The sequence below is a fragment of the Mobula birostris genome, chromosome 5 (assembly GCF_030028105.1).
Source record: "Mobula birostris isolate sMobBir1 chromosome 5, sMobBir1.hap1, whole genome shotgun sequence".
Classification (NCBI taxonomy): Eukaryota; Metazoa; Chordata; class Chondrichthyes; order Myliobatiformes; family Myliobatidae; genus Mobula; species Mobula birostris.
The window spans coordinates 81,155,681-81,178,131 of NC_092374.1; positions in this window are offsets into that span (position 1 = coordinate 81,155,681).

Genomic DNA, 22,451 nt, shown 5'->3' on the forward strand with positions numbered 1-22,451 from the left:
CTTAGTTCAATGAGGAGACGTTGTTCGAGGATAACACTAGCACTGAGTGCTGCTGCCACTTACTCTGGTCTTGATTTCCCTGTCTTTCCAGCTGCTCTCATGAAAAAGGACGACTTAGTGCTGATGATGAGCTTCAACATCATGTGAGGCGGGGGACACTGGAGCAGACGCCCCCCGATGCAGGCTGGTAGCGATGGACCACACTCAAGGCTCCGACTGGCACGGCCACAGCAACGGCTGGATGAGACGCTTGAAACAACCAGATGCCTTTACCCTCCGAAAGAAAAGCCTCTTGCCTGAGGAACGGGCGTACCGACATGACAGTCCCCTATGCAGCATGCTCCAGGAGCGGGGCAGAAGCAAGACTTTGGTAGATTGAAACTGAGGTCCGACACCCCCCACCCCAATGACATCCCAGCCCAGAATGTTTTAGTCCCAAGCACCACCACCTCCCTTAGGAAGAGGTTTCAAAGTACATCTAATAACAGTATGTATCCAGTACACAACCTGAAATTCTTACTCTTCACAGACATCCTGTTGAATGTCCTGTGGCATTGCTTTGGGGGAGGGAGGGAGGGAGGAGGGGGAGAATGAGAACAAACTATAACAGTCATTGTGGTGCTGCTTTGTGGGAGTTGGTCGTGCATCCATCGGTGACTGTATTCACGCACCTCAACGGTTTTCCAAGGGCGGATCCATGCTCCTGTTTATGCAGTGTACTGGCCTTGAGTCTTTTCATGGTCCCCCTGCTGTCAAACTTCATCCTAGGTGGGAGGAAGTTGCTCTTCATCCTTGGGACTCCCTCACTCTTCCATCGACCCAAAACTGGGTCGAGGCAGACAGCTTCTCCCCAACCCGCTGTATTACCCCCATCACTATTTGCCAAGGTTGCCAAGTCCCAGGAAAGCCCAGACGATGACGTGCTTTGTTTTTATGCTGGTGTTAAGGCGTTGCCATGGTAGCAGCTCTCTGCACTTGTGCTGCTGAGTCACCACCCAGAGCTTCCACTACGGGAGGCCCCAGACACTTTAATCAGATCTCGTTCTGGGATCAATTTCTGTCTGGGTCTCCGAACTCCCTGCTCACCCCCGCCCCGCCCCCTGCATGCTGGAGATCTTCCGGTGAGGGAGAGTCATTTCCACTGCAATCCAGACCGTCCACTTGTACAGTGCAAACCTTGAGCCTTTCCAGGGGCAGGTGCAGGAGACTGTGGGCAAGGCACTCAAAATGCTGTAGGTACTCAGCAGGACAGGGAATAAACAGCCAAGACCCTCCTAAAGGCTGACTGTTTATTCCCCTCCATAGATGCTGCCTGACCTGCTGAGTTTCTTTAACGTTATGTGTGCCTTGCTCCATCAGAGTACTCTCTCTCTGACGGCCCCCCTCACTGCCAATCTTTAGTTGATTAAGTAAAAACATAAATTAATCCTTTTTTTTTGAAAAAGGAAGTTCCTGTGGTTTCTCAGGTCATTCCCTTTTGGCACTGACCCTCTCCCAGGGAGAAAGTTGCAAGATGTTTGTTTGAGTGGAGTTACAATCTCTCCTTGTAACTTGGGGCCCCCAGGTCCTGGCAAGTCTTTCCTGTACTCTTTCCAGTTTGAAAACATCTCTACAGTAACATCATCATGATTATGTGCTGTGTTGTATGACAAGGGTGGCCATGATCTATCCATGACCATGATTGTTCTTGGCAAATGTTCCCCAGAAGTGGTTTGCCATTGCCTTCTTCTGGGCAGTGTCTTTACAAGATGGGTGACCCCAGTCATTACTAAAACTCTGCAGAGATTGTCTGTCTGGCATCAGTGCTCGCATAACTGGGCTTGTGATTTGCACTGGCTGCTCACACGGGCATGCATGACCTGCTCCCATGGTTTCACATGACCCTGATCGGGGGGGGGGGGGGCGCGGCTAATCAGTTGCTACGCCTTGCCCAAAGGTGACCTGCAGGCTAGCGGAGGGACGGAGCGCCTTACGTCTCCTTTGGTAGAGACGTATCTCCACCCTGTCACCCATTTACTAAAACAGGGTGACCAGAACTACAGTGTATACACAACAAAAAAGGGTGACCAAAATTATGCACGGTCGTTGGGCTGTTACCTGTTTGAACATGAACCATCCTCTTCCTATCCAAGTCCATCTGTCACTGACAATGTTACAACCGAGAATCACTAGCTTCGACCTCTCAGTATTATCCTAATCGTTCATTCCATTTTATAGGAAATGCTGGGGGAGCTCAGCAGGTCCAGCAGCATCTACAGAAATGAATAAACAGCTGATGCTTCAGGCTGGGGCCTTCGGGTCCCCCAGCATTTTGTGTGTTGCTTTAGATTCCCAGCATCAGCAGGTTTTTCTCCTGTTCGTGATTCAGTTTTATAACTTGGCTCGGACTGTGAACTGTGTATATGATTTGTGTTTCTTTTAACATGGAAGAGTTAATTATGTATTGCCTATTTTTTTTAAGAAAATAAAACATTGAGGAATATTTTGTCTCTTGCTTGTTATTTTTTGGGAGGAACTTTCATCTCATTCTGGTTCTGGGAATTTTCCTGTGAGATTTGTAGGCAGCAGGATGTGTGGAGGAGGCGTTATCACACATCTCTGGTACTGGTTTGGGCTAAGTTAACCGGCAGGGGAGGGATAGAAGGAGTCGCAGGGTGAAGCTTGTTTTCAAAAACAGTGAAGAGATAATCACAGTCACTCCTGCAGGTTCACCCGGCTGTACGTTAACCCTATTTGTGCCAAGTTCCCTTAATGGAGTCAGAAAGGCATGAGGGATATTAGTCAGGGCACTGAATACGAGTGCAGGGAGGTTGTGCCCCAACTTTCTCAAACTCTGGTCTGACCGCAGCTGGGGAACTGCATGCAGTTCTGGTCACCGCTCTACAGGAAGGGCGTGACTAGGCGACGCTGCCTGGGATGGAGGGTTTCAGCTCTGAGGAGCGTCAGGATTTGTTCTCCTGTAAGCTGAGGTGGTTCAGAGGGGTCATGACCAGGGTATATAAAATTCAGAGGGATATAGAGAGATCAGACTGCAGGAAATCCTTCCCCACATCTGAGGTAGGTAAAGCTAGACAACATGGGTTTAGGGAAAGGGGGAGAGTATTGGTTGGGTGGGACAACAACTGGAGGTCATGGGTTAAGAGTGAAAAGTAACAATTTTAAAGGCAACAGATGAAACCTCTTCTATCAGGGGGTTGTGTGAGTGTGGAGTGAGCTGCCAGTGCAAGTAGTGCATTGCAGCTTGAGTTCAACGTGTAAGAGAAGTTTGGATAGGTACACGGAAGGCAGGAATATGGAGGGCTGTGATCCCAGTGCAGGTCTTGATAGGAGTAAGCAGTCTAAATGGTTCAGCTCAGACTAGATGGGCTGAAAGGCCTGTTTCCATGCTGTGCTTTTCTATGGCTGTTGGAGAGGGATCTTTCTCAGCCGGGGGGGCGGGGGGTGAGTTCCTGGAGCATAGCACTGGAGAGTGTGGTGGGAACAGACACCGATGGTGTTTAAGAAGGGTAGAGACAGGCACTTGGATCACCCAGGGGCAGCGGTTACAGGCCAGGTACTGGGAGACGGCATGGTCTTGATGGGTCAGTGTGAGCCTGTTGGACTGAGCAGCCTGCTCAAGTGCTGCTAAGCTTCCTCTTTTCAGACCAACGGCAATCTTTGGCTCGTGAGTCTGCGTCGCCCCTCGGGCAGCTACTCACAGTAATCTTACACGAATGGCTTTTCCACTTCGAAAACCCTCCTGCACAGATCTCCTGCCATCATTGGACACGGCGGACATGAAACCTATTTTAATTCTACCTGTGTCCCACAGGTTCTACCCCTCACCAATCAGAATCAGATTCAATATCATCGGCATATGTTGTGAAAGTCGTCAACTTTGCACAGCAGTACAATGCTGTTCATAGAAAAAAAATGGAATTACAGTAAGAACATGTCAAATAAATAGTACAAACATAAGAAAGTAGTGAAAGAGTGAGCAATGAGGTGGCTGGTGAGGAGAGAGGGGTGCTGGCATAGAGAGAGGAGGGGCTGGCGGGGGAGTGGGTCTGGTGAGGAGAGAGGGGTGCTGGCATAGAGAGAGGAGGGGCTGGCGGGGGAATGGGTCTGGTGGGGAGAGAGAGTGAGCTGGCAGGGAGAGTCCAGTGCTGGTGGGGAGGGGGCTTTGGTGGGGAGAGAGGGGTTAGCGAGGGGAAGAGGGTGCTGATGGGGAGGGGTTTTGGGAGGAGAGAGGAGAGGCTGGTGGGGAAAGAGAGGGTGCCGGCAGTGGGGAGGGGGGCTAGAGGGGAGAGGGTTGAGTGGCCCCCTCCTGAGTGATTATATCCATGATGAATTCTCTGAAAGCTCCCCCACTACGAGTCAAAGGATCCTTTAAAGTTGCTGCATGTTGATAGCGTGGTTTACAAGGCATCTGGTGCGTTTGACTTTCATTAGTTGGGTGGGGTCGGGGTTAGGTTCAAGAGCCATTAGGTAAAGTTCAAAGTTCGATGTAAATTTATTGTCAAAGTGTGTAGGTGTATTTTCTTGCAGGCGATCACAGGAGAACAAAGAAATACAATAGAATCAATGAAAAACTACACACAAAGACACAAACTACCAGTATGAAAAAGACAAACTGTGCAAATACAATCTCTCTCTCTCTCTCTCTCACACACACACACACACACACACACACACACACAAGGAGCTGTAGAGTCTTTGAAAGTGAGTCCATTGGTTGTGGAATCAGTTCAGAGTTGAGGTGAGTGAAGTTATCCACACTGGTTCAGGAGCCTGATGGTTGAGGGGTAACAACTGTTCCTGAACCTGGTGGTGTAGGTCTTAAGGCTCCTGTACGTCCTTCCCCGTGGCAGCAGTGAGAAAAGAGCATGGTCTGGATGGTGGGAATCCTTGACAGTAGACACTGTTTTCCCGCAACAATGCTCCTTGTGGGTGTGCTCAATGGTGGGAAGGGCTTTTCCTGTGACGGACTGGGTTATATCCACTATTTCTTGTAGGCTTTTCAATTCCTGGGCATTGGCCATGATTCAACCAGTCAGGATACTCTCCACCAGACATCAATAGAAATTTGTCAAAAGTTTTAGATGACATGCTGAATCCAGTATTGTGCTCTTCAGACCGTTAGGGTAGAGTAAACCAATTAATTGGGGTGTATGGAGTGTCCAGGGAGGGGTGGCACCTCTGGTGAAGGGGCTTGGCGTGTTCATTCTGGGGCAGCTCATTCACCTTTGCCCCCACTGTACACTCACCTCTCACCTGTGGCTCCAAGCCGCTGTTTGCACGTGGCAGCAGCTACACCACTCCAACAGGCTGGCTAAACCAGGTGAGGGCGGCCGGCAGGTCTCGTACCCTGCTGGTTTAGGGACATAACCCGGCATGCAAAGTCACCTCCAGCGATCTGGGCGGATGAGATCTACAGTGAGATCCAACAGCCAGGAAGGTGGTTCTGCAACGCTCCATGGAGAGCAAAGGGCATGACAAGACGTCATGGTCATCCACTGCAACCAAGGAAGATGCCAGTTTCTGACGCTTGTTCATACCACTGGACCCGGACTTCTGAGATCGAGAGAGTGGAACTGTCCTTCGAAAACTCTCACACACAGGTTTCCTGTCATCGCAGACACAATGGACAACCACCAAACCAATGGATCAGGTGGAACAGGACTGATACACAGCAAGTAATCGCAGCCCAGGTGAGGGGTGGAAATGAGGAGGGTAGGTGCATTGAGTGCTGTGAGGGTGTTGGGGATGGTGAGGGCGTTGAGCTCTGAACATTCACCAGCACGTGGACTTACTGCATTGCAGCCATCATTAGTCAGGCTTGGTTACATGAGAGGCAGGGCTGGCAGCTCCGTATTCTGGGGTTCTGTTCTTTTAGACATGATAGAGTGTGTGAGTGTGTGTGTGTGTGAGAGAGAGAGAGTGTGTGTGCACGTGTGTGAGTGTGTGTGTGTGTGAGTGTGTGAGTGCGTGTGTGAGTGTGAGTGTGTGAGTGTGTGTGTGTGTGTGTGTGTGTGCATGAGTGCATGTGTGAGTGTGTGTGTCTGCGTGTGTGCGTGTGTGAGTGTGTGTGTGTGCGTGCGTGTGTGCGTGTGTGAGTGTGTGTGTGTGAGTGTGTGTGTGTGCGTGTGTGCATGTGTGAGTGAGCGTGTGTGTGTGAGTGTGAGTGTGCGTGTGTGAGTGTGTGTGTGCGTGTGTGTGTGAGAGTGTGTGTGTGAGTGTGTGTGAGTGCGTGCGTGTGTGAGTGTGTGTGTGTGTCTGTGTGGTGTGTGTGTGAGTGTGTGTGTGTGTGCGTGTGCGTGTGTGTGTGTGTGTGGGGGGGGGTGGCATTACTAGTCAGGGAAAACATCAAACTGTAACATCAGATTCATTCCGTATTATTTCCTGATTTACCAAAGAGTATTTTTAAACATATCCACAAACAAAGGCATCACTGTACACGTGTTAAACCATGATAAATCACTTATTAGGGTTATATAAAGCATGCAATGCTGAAAGGAAAACAAATGGTTGATGAAGTAACAGGATGGAAATTAAACTAATACATACCATCTACTAAATAACCTGATCTGCAGAATACCAGAGGGAATTACAGATATCTCTCCCCTCTCCTCTCTCCCTCTCCCCTCTCCCCCTCTCTCCTCTCCCTCTCTCCCCTCTCACTCTCCCCTCTCCCTCTCCTCTCCCCTCTACCCTCCCCTTTCCCTCTCTCCCCTCTCCCCTCTCCCCCCTCCCTCTCCCCTCTCCCTCTCTCCCGTCTCCCCCTCCCTCTCCCCCTCACTCTCCCCCTCCCCTCTCCCTCTCTCCCCTCTCCCTCTTCCCTCTCCCCTCTCCCTCTCTCCCCTCTCCCTCTCCCCTCTCCCCCTCCCTCTCCCCTCCCTCTCTCCCGTCTCCCCCTCCCTCTCCCCTCTCACTCTCCCCCTCCCCTCTCCCTCTCTCCCCTCTCCCTCTTCCCTCTCCCCTCTCCCTCTCTCCCCTCTCCCTCTCCCCTCTCCCCCTCCCTCTCCCCTCTCCCTCTCCCCCTCCCTCTCTCCCCTCTCCCCTCCGTCTCCCCTCTCCCTCTCCCCTCTCCCCTCTCCCCCTCCCTCTTCCCTCCTCTCCCTCTCCCCTCTCCCCTCTCCCTCTCCCCTCTTCCTCTCTCCCCTCTCACTCTCCCCTCTCCCTCTCTCCCCTCTCACTCTCCCCTCTCCCTCTCCCCTCTCCCTCTCCTCTCTCCCTCTCTCCCCTCTCACTCTCCCCTCTCCCCTCTCCCTCTCTCCCCTCTCACTCTCCCCTCTCCTCTCTCCCCCTCCCTCTTCCCTCTCCCTCTCCCCTCTCCTCCCTCGTGATTTTAGCTTTCTACATATCATAGCAGGGCTGGATGAGAAAGAGCTTGATAACACCAAGGAATTTAAAGTTGCTGATCCTGTCCACCACCAATACACTGATGAGATCTGGCTCATGAACCTCTGGTGTTCTCCTGTAATGAATAATCAGCTTCTTGAATTTGTTGATGTTGAGTGAGAGGGTGTTGTTGTGGTGCAATTCAACCAGATGTTAAAACCCTGTGACTCAGTCAACAACAGTGGTGTCATCGGCAAGCTTGAATACACCATTGGAGCTGTGCTTGGCTGCCCAGTCATAGTGTAAAGCGAGTAGGACAGGGGGCTAAGCACACAGCCTCGTGGTGCACTGTGCTGATGGTGATTGTGGAGATGTCGTTGCCAATCCAATCTGACCGAGGAAACCGAGAATTGAGTTGTACAAGGAGGTATTGAGGCCAGGGTCTTGGAGCTTATTGATTAGTGTCGAGGGGATGATGGTATTGAATGCAGAGCTGTTGTCAATGAAGAGCATCTTCACTGTCCCGATGTTCCAGGGTTGAGTGAAGAGCCAATCAAATGGCATCTGCTGTTGACCCGTTGTGATGGTAGGCAAAGTGGATTACTGCAAACCTGACAGCTCTATAAAGCTCTGGTTAGACCTCACCCAGGATATTGTGTTCGTTTCTCGTCATCTCATTATCAGAAGGATGTGGAAGCTTTAGGGAGGATGCAGAGGAGATTTACCAGGATGCTTCCTGTACCAGAGGACATGTCTTATGAGGAAATATTGAGCAAGTTAGGGTTTCTCTTTTGGGTAAAGGAGGAGAGACGACAAGATAGAGGTATACAAGCCGGCAAGAGTGGACAGCCAGTGCCTTTTCCCCAGGGTGGTAATGGCAAATATGAGAGAACGTAATTTTAAGGAGAAAAGTAGAGGGAGGATGTCAGAGGTAGTTTTGTTTTACACTGAGGGTGGAACACACTAGCAGGGGTGGTGGTGGAGGCAGATACATTCGGGACATCTCACAGACTCTTTGTTATGTTCAACCTGATGTAGTTTGTTGCTTTAGTTCTAATTACTGGATCTTACTGCTAACTCGTAAACTCACAGCATTCCACCAGCATTTTGTGTCTGTAGCTCACAGCTGCTGTTGATCACTTACCATCGTGTTGTTAAGCAATTAGCTTTCGCCACCATTTTATATCACTTGTACAATTCATTAGTTGCTAGTAGTTAGCTGCATTTTGTTGGAGGTGGAAGGAATTTCGATCAATATTTGAAATACCTTTTGTGCGAACATTGCTGTCTTTTTACATCAGCTCCTTACATACTGCAACATGTTAGTGAATAATAAACCCACCTTCAAACTTCAGCTAAGCCAGGACTGGAGTTATCTATCAGCCGAGCTTAAGAAAATGGGAAAACTCTCGGAAGAGGGCACATGGATGAAAGAAAAGCCGGAGGGTTATGTGGGAGTGAAGGATTAGAATGATCTCCGAGTAGGTTAAAAGGTCGGCACAGCATTGTGGGCTGAAGGGTCTGTACTGTCCTGTAATGTCCAAGATCGGCATCATTGAGGCCAGAGACTGGGAACTGTGTGTCAGGCAAGGACTGAGAGTAATGGAACCATGTGGTGATAGTGGACCTTGGGCTGGTGTTGAGAGCTCTTGTGCTGAGTGAATTGATGGGTCACACAAACCTTTGTACCCAAGGAGCGAGGCAGAGAGGTCCAGTTACTGAGAGATACAGCACACAAACAGACCCTTCAGCCCATCTAGTCAAGGATGACCATCAACCACCCATCAACACCGATCTCATTCCCTTCAACTCCCCCAGATTCCACCCCTCACCCACACACTGGGGGGAGGGGGGACAATGTACAGCGGCTGATTGACCCACTGACCCGCCTGTCACAGGGACTGTGGGGGGAAACCAGAGCATCCAGAGGAAACGCTCACAGTCACGGGGAGAACATGCAAACTGTATAACAGACAGAGAGAGACACAGACACACACAGACACAGACACACACACACAAACACACACACACACACACACACACACACACACACTCACACACACACACAGAAACACGCACACACACACACTGACACAGACACAGACACACACACACACACACACACAGACAGAAACACACACACTGACACAGACACAGAAACACATACACACACTGACACAGACACAGACACACACACACACACACACACACACACACACTGACACAAACACAGACACAGACACACACACACACACACACACACTGACACAGACACAGACACACACACGCAGACATAGAAACACACTCACACAGAAACACACACACATACACACACAGACACAGAGACACACGCACGCGCACACACACACACACACACACTGACACACACATACACAGACACACACATGCACACACACACTGACACAGACACAGACACACACATATACACACACACACATACTGACACACTGACACAGACACACAGACACACACAGAGACACTTACACAGACACACACGTCACTACACTATCGTGCATTCTGTTTTCACTTTTACTGCCTCTGGGTACTCGTGTATGGAATGAACCGTCTGCATGGTGTGTACACAAAGATTTTCACAGTGTCTCAGTACAAAGTTCAAAGTAAATTTATTATCAAACTGTATACATACATCTCCATATACGACTCTGAGATTAATTTTATTGGCAAAGATGCAGTAAACCAATTTCCAATTAGTTTGGATCTCACCTCTTCATTCACCCATCGAAACCTGTCACAAGGAAATCTTTCATTCAATCTCCCAGTAGCCAGCTTGAAGAAGGGAGGCATTCTTGGAGTCCCATAGAGACAGAGAGTGAGTGTGTGTATGTGTGAAAGAGCAAGGGAATGAGACAAGAAGAGAGAGAAATGAGGGAGAATTAGGAAGGAACAGAGAGAGAGAACAAGCAAAGAGACTGAGAGAGGATCAGAGAAGGCAATACGGTGATAAAGACAGCAAGAGTGAGAGAGAGAAAACAATTAGAGATGGGGAGAATGGAGAGAGAGAAGAAAGAGAGTGATGCAGAGCAGAGAGGAAAAGAAGATAGTGAGAAAGAGAACAGAGAAAGAAAGGGGGGAGAGTTAAAGAGAGAGAAGGGGGAGAGAGAGAGGGGAGAGAGTTACAGAGAGAGAAGGGGAGAGAGAGAGAAGGTGAGAGAGAGTTGGGAGAGAGAGCGGGGAGAGAGTTACAGAGAGAGAAGGGGAGAGAGAGAGCTGTAAGAATTCTCTGTGGAGCTGACATAACCTGTTTGTGCATTTTCCAGGGAGAAGGTGCTGACAACAGGAGGACTCAAGGGAGTAATAGGTGGAAAATCACTCCCTTCCTTTTTTCAGTAGGGTAACAGATCAGCTGAAAGCAGGAACAACCCAGACTGCCAGGTTGGGTCTGACATATTGCATCAGGGAACGACAGACATTGGCTTCCAAAGCTGGCATGTGTTACTGAAGTTAGGGTGGGAAGACCCTCACAGCCTCAACAGGAGATCTTCTTTCCTGCTCTCGTGTCTAGTTCAGTAGACAGGTAAGAACACAGGGATCTTTCAAGCGACTGTAGATGGGAATACAATCTGGTGCTTGAAAAGCACCACCCCAGTTATGGCACTGGGATTATTCCCAATGAGTGTCTGATCTGTGAGAATCAAGAATGGGAATCGATTTATTGATAGGATCTCTTTGACTTAGTGGGGGCAAAACAGATTAGAGCCTTTCACATGCTTTGCCATGATAGGAATTGGTCTGTGATAGCCAGGTCATGCAGCTTCCTCACAGTCCTAGAGATCCAGGTTCGATTCTGACCCTGGACACTATCTGTGTGTTTGTGCGAGTGTGAGCATGTGTGTGTGTGTGTCTGTGTCTGTTTCTCTGTGTGTGTGAGTGTGAGTGTGTGTGTGTGTGTGTGTGTGTGTGTGAGTGTGTGTGTCTATGTGTGTGTATATGTATGTGTGTGTGTGGGTGTCTATGTCAATGTGTCTGCATTTGTGTATACTGTATGTGTTTTTGTATATTGTGCTTGCTTGTGCGTCTATGTGTTGGTGAGGGCGTATGTGTTGGTGAGTGTGTGTGTGTTATGTGTGTGTGTGTGTGTGTGTGTGTGTTGGTGTGTATTGATGTGTGTGTAGACTATGTGGAATGAAGTTTTCTTCATATCCACTGAAATTGTCAATCTGTGTCCCTTGGTCCTTGAACGTGGACGCTCCAGAGATGCAGGGGGCAGATCTGCTGCCTGACCACCCCAGGTAGAAGGCTTTGAGCATGACCCTGCGGCACTCAGTGTGCAGTTTGTACGCTCTCCCTGTGTCTACCTTTTCTTCCCCACCCCGCCCCAGGTGCTCCAGATTCCTCCCACAGCCCAATGATGTGCAGGGGTCAGTGGGTTATTCAGCTACTGTAAATTGCCCCCCAAGTGGGCGATCGGGGCAGCACGATAATGTAGTGGTGAGCACAACGATTCACGGTACCGGCAACCTGGGTTCAATTCCCATCGCTGCCTGCGTGGAGTTTGTATGTTCTCCCCGTGACTGCGTAGGTTTCCTCCAGGTGCTCTGCTCTCCTCCCACAGCCTAAAGACGTGCCGGTGGGTAGGTCTCTACAACTCTGTCTCAGAATGTTAATGAGTGTGTGGGATAAGGCTCCTATTTCACCACTTACTTCATCAGTAACAGAGGATTGGTAATTGGGTTCTAATAGCAACAGTTTATGAACATGGGTTCCTGTTTAAGATCATGGAGATCTTATTGTTGATTCTGGTTTAACATGGCTCTGCTGAGGCCGAGTGACTACTTACTGGCAGTCACCAAAGCAAGAAATACAACTAAGTACTGACTAGAAATACCAAGAAATACAACTAAATATTAATAATGCCTTTTCTGTTTAAAAAAAAACTATGGTAAACCGCAAACAATGGAGAGGCGAATGAAGGTGAGATTTAGTAAAAGGTCGAAGTGTGCGGGTGCAAAGTTGAGACATATTTGAGACAAAGTCGGGGTGAGCAAAGCAAATGAAGTTTCAAGGCCCGTCCACCTACACTGAGAGCGAGGATTGATCGATCTAAGGGCCGGGCCGATTTGGATAGGTCAGATATGGGGCAAAATGTAGCGGCAGGGTCCGGGCCTGGAGTACACCAATGCGACAGGTGCCTGGGTCCAAGAGTGAGGAACAACCTGACGTTTGGACAATTTGAACGCCGGGCCACATGGATTGAAAGGGAAAGGTGTCGGGATCAGAGGTGAGAGTGGGACTGGATCCACTCCCTGACCTGTGATGTTTACTCCGCTCTTCACTGCACTGACTCTGGCGCTTTGGACCTGCTCTGGGCTTTGTCTCTAAGGACTCACTTTCTTTCTAAATGCTATTTGCTTACTTTTATTGTTTGCACGATCTGTCTTTTTCCCTGTCTCTGCATATCGGGTGTTTATCAGTCTTTTTTTTTGTGAGTTCTTTTGGGTTTCTTTGTTTTATGGATGCCTGACAGGAGACAAGTTTCAAGGTTGTATAATATACGAGAGGTGATTGATAAGTTCGTAGCCTAAGGTAGAAGGAGTCAATTTTAGAAAACTTAGCACATTTATTTTTCCTACATTTACACACTTAGTCCAGCGGTTGTGGAGCATACGGACCCTTCTCTGTAGAAGTCGGCGTCTTGGACCTCCAGAAGTGGTCCACAGCAGTAGTGATTGATAGGTTCATGGCCTGAGGTAGAAGGAGATGAGGAGAAACTTCAAACTTTTTGCATTTTCACTCAAGGAGTTGAACTGCACGTGCATGTAACGAGAGCTGTATAACTCATCTCCTTCTACCTTAGGCCATGATCTTATCAGTCACCCCTGCTGTGGACCACCTAGAGGTCCAAGACACTCTCGTTACATGCACGTCAAGTTCAACGCTTTGAGTGATTATGCAGAAAGTTTGAAGTGAACAACTCATCTCCTTCTACCTTAGGCCACTAACTTATCAATCACCCCTCGTATACATATGTTGATAATAAATGTACTTTGAACTTTTTAGAATGTGGATGGCACTGACACTACCAGTATTTATTGTGCATTCATTATTGCTCCTTGAGGTGTGGATCAGCCACCTTCTTGAACTGCTGTAGATCTTTTGCTGAAGTTTCTCACACACGATGCTGTTGGGGAGGGAGTTCTGGGATGGTGAAGTTAACACTGAATTACTCTCTGTAGACACTTTCTTACATACACCTGTAACCTGTTCGTTCATGCAAATATCTAACCAGCCAATCATGTGGCAGCAGCTCAATGCATAAAAGCATGCAGACATGGTCAAGAGGTTCAGACCAAACATCAGATACGTGATCTAAGTGACTTTGACTGTGGAATGATTGTTGATGCCAGACAGGGTGGTTTGTATATCTCAGAAACTGCTGATCTCCTGGGATTATCACATACAATAGTCTCCAGAGGTTACAGGGAATGGTGTGAAAAACCAATGGCAGTTCTCTGGGGGAAAATGCCGTGTAAATGAAAGAGGTCAGAGGAGAATGGACAAACTAGTTCAAGCTGAAAGGAAGGTGACAGTAACTCACTGTGTGCAGAAGAGCATTTCTGAATGCACAACACGTTAAATCTTGCAGTGGATGGGCTACAGCAACAGAAGGTCATGAACATACACTCAGTGGCCACTTTATTCAGTACACGGCAATAACCGAAGACAAAAGGGGCGAGAGTTTGACCACCCATTATGATTCTACCTTCCATTCCCTTTCCAACATGTTGGCCCATGCCCTCCTCTACCGCCTTGATGAAGCCACTCTCAGGTTGGAGGAGATGCTCCTTATATTCCATCTGGATATCCTCCAACCTGACGGAATGAACATAAGTTTATCTAACTTCTGGTAATTTCTCCCCCTCCCTCTTCTCTCTCTTTCCGTTCCCTATACTGGCTCTCCTCTTACCCTTTCTCTTCTCCTCACCTGCCGACCACTTCCCCCCAGTTCCTCTCTTCCTTCCCTTTCTCCCACGATCCATTCTCCTCTCCTATCAGATTCCTTCTTCTTCAGCTGTTCATCTTTTCCACCCATCACCTCCCAGCTTCTTACTTCATCCACAAAATGCTGGAGGAACTCAGCAGATCAGGCAGCATCTATGGAGAGGAATAAACAGATGTTGTTTTGGGCCAAGACCCTTTTTTCAGAAATGTCGACTGTTTACTCACTTGAAGTTAGGTCTGTATGAGTTCAGAGTTTAGAAGTATAAGGAGTGATCCAATTGAAACATCTCAGGGCATGTGACAGGGCCGATGTGGAGATTTAGGACCAGAGGGCACAGCTTCAGGATACAAGGATGACCCTTCAGAACAGAGATGAAGAGGAATTTCTTTAGCGGGTGTCATTGGGTATATTTAAAGAAGGGGTTGACAGATACTTGATAAGACAGGTCTACAAAGATTATGGGGGGAAGGGAGAATGGGGTTGACAGGGATCATAAATCAGCCATGATGGAATGGCGGAACAGACTCAATGGGCCGACTGCCTTAATTCTGCTCCGATATCTTAAGGTCTTATGATTTCTGTAAGCAGTACTCCACAACTATCTGTGGTAGAAAACACTGGCGATTCACCACCCACTGCAAGCAGAGGTTCTGACACAACCTCAGCGTTACCTGTCTGCCCCCTCATCTTGTAACCCTGTCCCCTCGGTCGAGACCCCCCCACTGGTGGAGATGACCCAACATCGACTCTGTCAACATTCCCTCAGAGTTTTACATGTTTCAGTAAGATTGGCCCTCGTTCTAAACTGCAGAATATGTTGATCCAGACTGACTGCCCTCTCATCCTAGGATTTAACCCAGTGAGACGCATCTACACAAAGTGTTGTTGCGGGAAAGCAGCATTCATCATCAGGGACCCCCACCACCCAGGACTCGCTCTCTCCTCGCTGCTACTGTCAGGAAGAAGGTACAGGAGCCTCAGGACTCACACCACCAGGTTCAGGAACAGTTACTACCCCTCAACCATCAGACTCTTGAACCAAAGGTGATAACTTCACTCAATTTCACTTGCCCCATCACTGAAATATTCCCACAACCAATGGATTCATTTTGGAGCATTCAACCAGATTGCAGAAGACAACAAACCGTGCAAATATAAAAAGAAAGAAAAAGTAAGCAATAAATGGAGAACATGAGTTGAAGAGTTCTTGAAAATGAATCCAATAGCCAGAGTGGTGGTGAATCTGTGGAATTCATTGCCATAGGTTGCTGTGGAGGCCAAGTCGCTGGGTATACTTAAGTCAGAGGTTGATAGATTCTTGATTGGTCAGGGCATGAAGGGATACGGGGAGAAGGCAGGAGATTGTGGCTGAGAGCGAAAATAGATCAGGCATGATGAAATGGCAGAACAGATTCGAAAGGCCAGGTGGCCTAATTCTGCTCCTAGATCTTATGGTCTTATGGTCTCAACCATGAGGCTGAACTAGAAGGGATAAATTCTTTCAGCTTCACTTGCCCCATCACTGAAATGTCCGCACAACCTATGGGCTCACTTTCAAGGACTCTTCATCTTATGTTCTCAATATTTATTTATTTATTTATCTGACCATCTGTTTATTTATTTATTTATTTATCAATCAATCGATTAATTAATTATTTCTTTTTTATATCTGCACCATTTTTTGTCTTCTGCCCACTGGCTAAACTTGATTCTTTCATTGATTTTATTATGGTTATTATTCTATTATGGATTTATTGAGTATGAAAAGAAGAAATTGAATCTCAGGGTTGTATATGGTGACATATATATATATACACACACACATATACATACTTTGATAATAAGTTTACTTTGAACTTTGAATCTCCTTTGAACTGTCTACAATGCTGGTATATCCTTTGTTATCTAAGAGGGCTAGAATCATGCACAGTATTCCATCAACGGCCGTAAAATTGATCTGTAATGTTTTGATTTATAAGATCTCCGCATCCTTGTAAGCAATTAGTCCGTGGAGACAATTAAAAATAGGACTGATTGTGTGGGTTGTATGGAATGGGAGTGAACGAGAAGAGGCTTGTTCATTGGGGTAATGGTGAAACCCCTAGGAACATGAACAGTAAAATACTGCAGATGCTGGAGCAACACACACAAAATGCTTGAGGAACTCAAAAAATTCAAAGTTAAATTTCTTATCAAAGAACATAGACGTCAGCATAAAATAGAACAACAGCGAAGAACCAGTATGCAAAAGACAACAAATTTGCAAATACAAAAATGTCGAAATAATAATAAGATAAATAAGTAATAAATAATATGGAGAACATGAGATGAAGAGCCCTTGAAAATGAGTCCATAGGTTGTGGGAACAGTTCAGTGGTGGGCGAGTGAAGTTGAGTGAAGTTATCCACTTTGGTTCAAGCGCCTGATGGTTGAGGGGCAGTAATTGTTCCTGAACCTGGTGGTGTGGCTCCTGAGGCTCCTCTACCTTCTTCCCGATGGCAGCAGTGAGAAGAGAGCATGGCCTGGTTGGTGGGGGTCCTTGATGTTGGATGCTGCTTTCCTGTAACAGGTCATGTTGTTGATGTGCTTAATGTAGAGGAAGGTTTTTACCTGTGATGGACTGGCCATATCCACTGCTTTTTGTAGGTTTTCCATTCAAGAGTGTTGGTGTTTCCACACCAGGCCGTGACGCAAGGTAGCGAGGGGCACAAATTTGAACAGGCATGTCACAGTCCCGACCGTTAATTCCCCATTTTCTCCTAATTCCCTTTGATGGTGGTACACCTGTTTCTCATCAAGACTTGCAGCATAAAAACCCTGGCTTTGCATCCACTCGTTGCAAGATCGTTGTTTTAGCCAGTGTGGTGATTAAAGTTTCTGGCTGCTTAGGATTGTGTATTGTAAGTTTTACCTGTGTAACTGTATCTCTCCGTGTCAAGATAAGGATTCTAAGTTTTACTTCAGTACTGAGGTTTACCTGTGTAACTCTGTCTCTCCATGTCAAGAAAAGTATTGTCTACCACTTGCCTTTCTGCACTCTGAGTCAAGGTAAGTTCTGCCTGCCTCCTGCTTTCCTGTTCACCCTCCGGTTTGCCGTTCAGCTTCAGCCACGCTCTCGCCTGCGTCTGCATCCTAACTCAATCTCCGTGCCAGTGTCCTGTGTTTGGGTTCACCCTGTTCCTTGCAACAGGGCATCAGTGAGAGTCATGGTGCAAGTGAACATGTGGCATGCAAGGGTTTCTAGAAGTACTTTTCTGTGAACAAGTGTGTAAATAGACTCGTATAGCTTGATCCTATTTATGAACTGATGCAGGCAAAATTCCAGACCACAACGCACGGAGTTCATCACACAGCCAATCAGCTCCCAACATCACAATTGAGTTTCTGAAATGATGTCCAATCAGCTGATTGAGAAGCATAAAACGGCCAAGCATTCGGAGGACACACCATAATCAACAGCCACCGCCATTGTCTCCTCGCATGGTGATGAAACGTTTGCAAGTAAATTGCCAGGATCAGAGAACAACTCAACCCAGCCATAAATTATACAACGTTACAAGAAAGAACAAAAAAGTATAAAGCTCACTTTAGTTATCGACCTGTAACATTAACTGCTTCGCTAGCTCACTTTTGCATGATTAATTACTTAATTATTCACGTATTTATTTGTTTATCTGTTGCTTATTTAGAGATACAGCACGGTAACAGGTCCTTCTGAACCAATGTGTCTGTGTCACCCAATCAACCTACTAACCGATGGGAGGAAACCGTAGCACCCAGAGGAAACCTAGTAGTATTTATGTCTTGCACTGCTGCCACAAAACAACAACATTTATGATATAATTATTCTATTTATTTACAGATACAGTGTGGCCCATCGAGCCACGCCATGTTGCAGCCCATCTATTTCTTCTTCTTGGGCCCTTATCTGCCAGTGGAGCTCAGGACATTGATGAGCTCCCGTCTCCATTGTCCAAAGTCGATGGTATGGTTGGAGCTCATCGATGTTTCTGTACAGGGGATTGACCCATGAAGCTTCAGCAGAGCCCTGTTGGCTGGCCCTAACCATTTCCACCTCTCACCACAGGGACATAGGGTTGGACTTTGCAGGGCATCCCACCTATTTAACCCTAGTCTAATCACAGGACAATTTACAATGACCAATTAACCTACCGACCGGTACGACTTTGGACTGTGGGAGGAAACTAGAGCGTCCAGACAAAACTCACGCAGTCATGGGGAGAACGTACAAACTTCTTATAGACAGTTCAATGGTTCCATTTGATATCGGAGAATGTATACAGTAAACAACCTGAAATTCGTACTCTTCGCAGACATCCACCAAACAGCAAACCCCAAGGAATGAATGTCAGAAAAACGTTAGAACTCTAAAGCTCACCCCTCCCATGCCCAAGCAGCAGCAAAGCCTCCCCCTCCCCCCACTTGTTCCAGCAGGAGCATCAGCCCCCACCACCCACCATGCCAGCAATAGTAAAGCCCCCAGAGAGACCATGATCCGCAGTGCCCCAAAGACTACAGTCCATAACCCAGCAACTTGATGTGCCACAGGCCCCTTCTTTCAAGAACAATGAAGATGATGCTGGAATCACTGGAGATGAACTCTGAACTCCAACACTCCGAGCTGTAATCATGTCATGCTAACCGCTACACTATTGTGACACTCATGTCAGTGACAATACACCTCATTTCGATTTCCTCTCCGCAGATGTTGAGTATTTCTAACGTGAGTTTGAAAGGATTAGGTCCATTGGTTGTGAAACAGATGGAAAACATTGGAAGGCATTTGGTGAAGTGGAAGAGTGTAGAGTATGGAAACCAGGCAACTGGGAATAAATTCTTCTATTCCCCACTCTGAACTCTTCTCTCTTCTTCTCACCTGCCTATTACCTCCCCCCAGTGTCTCTCCTCCTTCCCTTTCTCCCCTGATCTACTCTCATCTCCCATCAGATTCATTCTTCTCCAGCCTTTACCTTTTCCACCTTCCACACCCCAGCTTCGTACTTCATCCCCCCTCCCCCACCCACCTGGCTTCACCAATCACCTTCTAGTTTGTACTTCTTTCCATCCTACCACCTTCCTTTTCTGTCTTCTCCCCGCTTCCTTTCCAGTCTTGATGAAATGCCTCAGCCCAAAACATCGACTGTTTATTCATTTCCAGAGATGCTGCCTGACCTGCTGAGCTCCTCCAGCATTCTGTGTACGTTGCACTGGGGAACTAAAGTCTCTTTCTACCTAATAATTTCAAGGTTCAAAGTACGTATATGTCACCATATATAGCCCTGATATCCATTTTATTGTGGGCATACTCAGCAAATCTATAGAATAGTAACTATAACAGGATCAATGAAAGATCAACCAGAGCGCAGAAGACAACAAACTGTGCAAATACAAATATAAATAAATAACAATAAATAATGAGAACATGAGATAATAAGATAAAGAGTACTTAAAATGAAATCATTGATTGTGAGAACACCTCAGTGGATGGGCAAGTGAGTGTAGTAATCCCCTTTTGTTCAAGAGCCTTTTGGTTGAGGGGGGTAATAAGTGCTCTTGAACCCGACGTTGTGAGTCCTGAAGCTCTTGTACCTTCTACCTGATGGCAACAGTCAGAAGAGAGCACACCCTGGGTGGTGGGGACCTCTGATGATGGATGCGGCTTTCCTACAACAGTGTTTCGCGTAGATGTGTTCAGTGGTGGTGAGGGCTTTACCCGTGATGGACTGGGCCAAATCCACCACTTTTTGTAGGATTTTCCATTCAAAGGCATTGGTGTTCCCATACCAGGCTGTGATGCAGCCAGTCAATACACTCTCCACTACACATCAACAGAAGTTTGTCAAAGCTTTTGATGTCATGATGAATCTCTGCAGACTCCTAAGGAACACAAACATGAGGAAATCTTCAGATGCTGGAATTTCAAGCACACACAATAAAAGTTGCTGGTGAATGCAGCAGGCCAGGCAGCATCTCTAGGAAGAGGTACAGTCGATGTTTCGGGCTGAGACCTTTCGTCAGGACTAACTGAAAGAAGAGCTAGTAAGAGATTTGAAAGTGGGAGGGGGAGGGGGAGATCCGAAATGATAGGAGAAGACAGGAGGGGGAGGGATGAAGCCAAGATCTGGAAAGTTGATTGGCAAAAGGGATATATATATGTATATATATAATAAATAGATAAATAACGGATGGGGTACGAGGGGGAGGAGGGGCATTAATGGAAGTTAGAGAAGTCAATGTTCATGCCATCAGGTTGGAGGCTACCCAAACGGAATATAAGGTGTTGTTCCTCCAACCTGAGCGTGGTTTCCGATGCGGCCTTCTATATATTGGCGAGACCTGGCGTAGACAGGGAGACGGTTTCGCTGAACACCTATGCTCTGTCTGCCAGAGAAAGCAGGATCTCCCAGTGGCCACACATTTTAATTCCACGTCCCATTCCCATTCTGACATGTCTATCCACGGCCTCCTCTACTGTAAAGATGAAGCCGCACTCAGGTTGGAGGAACAACACCTTATATTCCGTCTGGGTAGCCTCCAACCTGATGGCATGAACATCAACTTCTCTAACTTCCGTTAATGCCCCTCCTCCCCTTCATACCTCATTTGTTATTTAGTTATTTTATTATTAGATATATATATACTTTTTCTCTCTCTCCTTTTTCTCCCTCTGTCCCTCTCACTATACCCCTTGTCCAACTTCTGGGTTTTCCCCCCTCCCCGTTTCTTTCTCCCTAGGCCTCCTGTCCCATGATCCTCTCATATCCCCTTTGCCAATCACCTGTCCAGCTCTTGGCTCCATCCCTCCCCCTCCTGTCTTCTCCCATCATTTCGGATCTCCCCCTCCCTCTCCCACTTTCAAATCTCTTACTAGCTCTTCTTTCAGTTAGTCCTGACGAAGGGTCTCGGCCTGAAACGTCGACTGTACCTCTTCCTAGAGATGCTGCCTGGCCTGCTGCGTTCACCAGCAACTTTCATGTGTGTTGCTTGAAACTCCTAAGGAAGTAGAGGCACCGCCGTGCTTTCTTCACAATTGCATTTACGTGCTGGGCCCGGACAGATCATCTTAAATAGTAACACCTACGAATCTAAAGTTGCTAACCCTCTCTACATCTGATCCTTTGGCTCATGGATGTCTGGTTTTCCTCTCCTGAAGTCTATAATCTGCTTGTGGAATAGTTTCATTATTTACCAATGCTTTTCTTAATGTCTGTTGTTTAATTTCCATCTTTCCTAGTATCCTCATTCTCCAGGGGCCCGGAATAAGCAAAAAAAAGAAATCAGCTTTCGAGCCAGTGATAAACAGCTCCAACTAGAGACCAGAGCAACTTGTTTGGACGTGACCCATTACTTAGGAGAAGACTGCAAGCAACACCATTCGGAGGCCACCAGAAAATGTTTCAACTACTTTAGTGGTCAGTAGACTGGTTCTCAGAATTTTGGAGATCCCATAGTAGAATTTCGAATACCTCAGATCGCAATGTGAGGACATAGCCACGTAACGAATAGGGCATCAAACAGAACAGTGCACCTAATTCTGATTCAAAGAATGGATTGACCAGTGATTAAGCAGATATCATCTTGGCAGACTGACCTTGGTTATAATTGTTCAACTGTTCCATTGTGAGATCCTCCACCCTTACAACGCTCTCTGCAGCCAGAGGGGCCTACGTAAAACTACCAAGGTCCCAGTGGATTGAACCTCAAGTGGGAAGCCAACAACTACCAGCAAGTCACTGCAAGCCGGGCTGCTCACTCGGGCGAGTTGTTTACTCTGAGCCACGTCTGCTCAGCATCTGCCTTCCAACCAACAGGAAGAGAAGGTCCAATTGGGGTCACGATTGGGAGGAAGGGATGGAGCTGGAGAGAAAGACACCACTTTAGGCCCATTCTCTTGGAAAGTTGTGTTCTCTCTTCCTCCAATACCCAACTCCCTTCTCGTCAAGGAATTCTCCAGAAGTTGCAAGTTGAGTGCAGGATTTTGAGTTGGAAAGGCTGCAAAAGAAAGTCCAGTCATAATAGGGTGTGTCCTGATGAAGGGGTCCAAAACATTGACTGCTCATTCCCCTCCATAGATGCTGCCTGGTCCATTAAGTTCCTCCAGAATTTCGTGTGTGTTTCTTAAGATTTG